The sequence below is a fragment of the Procambarus clarkii genome, chromosome 10 (genome assembly GCF_040958095.1).
Source record: "Procambarus clarkii isolate CNS0578487 chromosome 10, FALCON_Pclarkii_2.0, whole genome shotgun sequence".
Taxonomy (NCBI): domain Eukaryota; kingdom Metazoa; phylum Arthropoda; class Malacostraca; order Decapoda; family Cambaridae; genus Procambarus; species Procambarus clarkii.
The window spans coordinates 15502943-15505427 of record NC_091159.1 but is presented as its reverse complement, the minus strand read 5'-3'; positions in this window follow the sequence as shown (position 1 = coordinate 15505427).

Sequence of the window (2485 nt, the reverse complement as noted above, 5' to 3'; positions counted from 1 at the left end):
CTGTGTGCTAATGATCCAATCTCAACATGGTGAGATCGAGTACCAGCTACGTCTTGAATCGTTCCAGTTACTATAGAACGTGGAAACACCACCATCTTATTCCAGTTCCTTCAACAACGCGAGCTGGCATGAGATAATCTGGAAGCGATCAACGGGACCTGGAAAGCGTTCTTGGTGCTCCCCGGATATCCAGGATCCTTTTCAGGTCATCCTAGGTCACCCCAGATCAGCCCTAATTCGGTCTAGGGCACCACAGGTCACCCTCCAGGCTGCTCTAAGCCATTCTGGCCGCTCCAGACTACTTAAGAATACACTAGGCTGCTCTTGGCCAATCGAAAAACACTCTCAGTCGCCGCTCTGGGGGACTCCAGGCAGCTCGCGCCGACACTAAGCAGCGCTAGGAGACCCCAGGCCTCAGGGCAAATCTGCTTAAAGGCCGCGTCCACTTAACATTTTATCCCCTCTCCGCCCGCCCTAATGCAGCCTATTGTGGCGCTCACGGCGACTCCGCTTCTCTTCATCCTCCACATAACCTTTAATTTTCGGTAATTAAAGCTAGTCTGAGTGGTCACGTGCCGGTGAGTCACGTGAACCACCTGTGAGGTGCAGGTGGACAAAATACCACCTGTATCAGTCAGGTGGGAGGAGAGTTCGTCCCACGCCTCCTCACCTCTCACCTTTGAGAATTACCTCACCATTCTCTCACCCACCATCGCCGTCCAATCCATCACTCTCACTCAAATTCAATTTAACCAGTAGTATGCTTTGTCTTTGGTCTGCCCTCTTCACTCCATTCTCTATCTCCTCACTTCTCTTTTGTCTATTCTCTCCTCTCTCCCGACATCCTCATACTCGCCCTCTATCCTCATACTCGCCCTCTCCCCTCATACTCGACCTCTCCCCTCATACTCGCCCTCTATCCTCATACTCGCCCTCTCCCCTCATACTCGACCTCTCCCCTCATACTCGACCTCTCCCCTCATACTCGCCCTCTATCCTCATACTCGACCTCTCCCCTCATACTCGCCCTCTATCTTCATACTCGCCCTCTCCCCTCATACTCGACCTCTCCCCTCATACTCGCCCTCTATCTTCATACTCGCCCTCTCCCCTCATACTCGACCTCTCCCCTCATACTCGCCCTCTATCCTCATACTCGCCCTCTCCCCTCATACTCGACCTCTCCCCTCATACTCGCCCTCTATCTTCATACTCGCCCTCTCCCCTCATAATCGCCCTCTCCCCTCATACTCGCCCTCTATCCTCATACTCGCCCTCTCCCCTCATACTCGACCTCTCCCCTCATACTCGCCCTCTATCTTCATACTCGCCCTCTCCCCTCATACTCGACCTCTCCCCTCATACTCGCCCTCTATCCTCATACTCGCCCTCTCCCCTCTTATTCGACCTCTCCCCTCATACTCGCCCTCTATCCTCATACTCGCCCTCTCCCCTCATAATCGCCCTCTCCCCTCATACTCACCCTCTATCCTCATACTCGCCCTCTCCCCTCATACTCGACCTCTCACCTCATACTCGACCTCTCCCCTCATACTCGCCCTCTCTCCTCGTACTCACCCTCTCCCCTCATACTCACCCTCTCCCCTCATACTCGCCCTCTCCCCTCATACTCACCCTCTCCCCTCATACTCACCCTCTCCCCTCATACTCGCCCTCTCCCCTCATACTCACCCTCTCCCCTCATACTCGCCCTCTCCCCTCATACTCGCTCTCTCCCCTCATACTCACCCTCTCCCCTCATACTCGCCCTGTCCCCTCATACTCGCCCTCTTCCCTCATACTCGCCCTCTCCCCTCATACTCACCCTCTCCCCTCATACTCACCCTCATACTTGCCCTCACACTCGCCCTCTCCTCTCATACTCACCCTCTCCCCTCATACTCACCCTCTCCCCTCATACTCGCCCTCTCCCCTCATACTCACCCTATCCCCTCATACTTACCCCTCTCCCCTCATACTCACCCTCTCCCCTCATACTCACCCTCTCCCCTCATACTCACCCTCTCCCCTCATACTCACCCTCTCTCCTCATACTCATCCTCATACTCACCCTCTTCCCTCATACTCACCCTCTCTCCTCATACTCACCCTCTCCCCCTCACACTCGCCCTCTCCCCTCATACTCACACTCTCCCCTCATACTCACCCTCTCCCCTCATACTCGCCCTCTCCCCTCATACTCACCCTCTCCCTTCATACTCACCGTCTCCCCTCATACTCACCCTCTCCCCTCATATTCACCCTCTCTCCTCATACTCGTCCTCATACTCACCCTCTTCCCTCATACTCACCCTCTCTCCTCATACTCACCCTCTCCCCTCATACTCACCCTCTCTCCTCATACTCACCCTCTCCCCCCTCATACTCACTCTCTCCCCTTATACTCACCCTCTCCCCTCATACTCACCCTCTCCCCTCATACTCACCCTCTCCCCTCATACTCGCCCTCTCCCCTCATACTCAC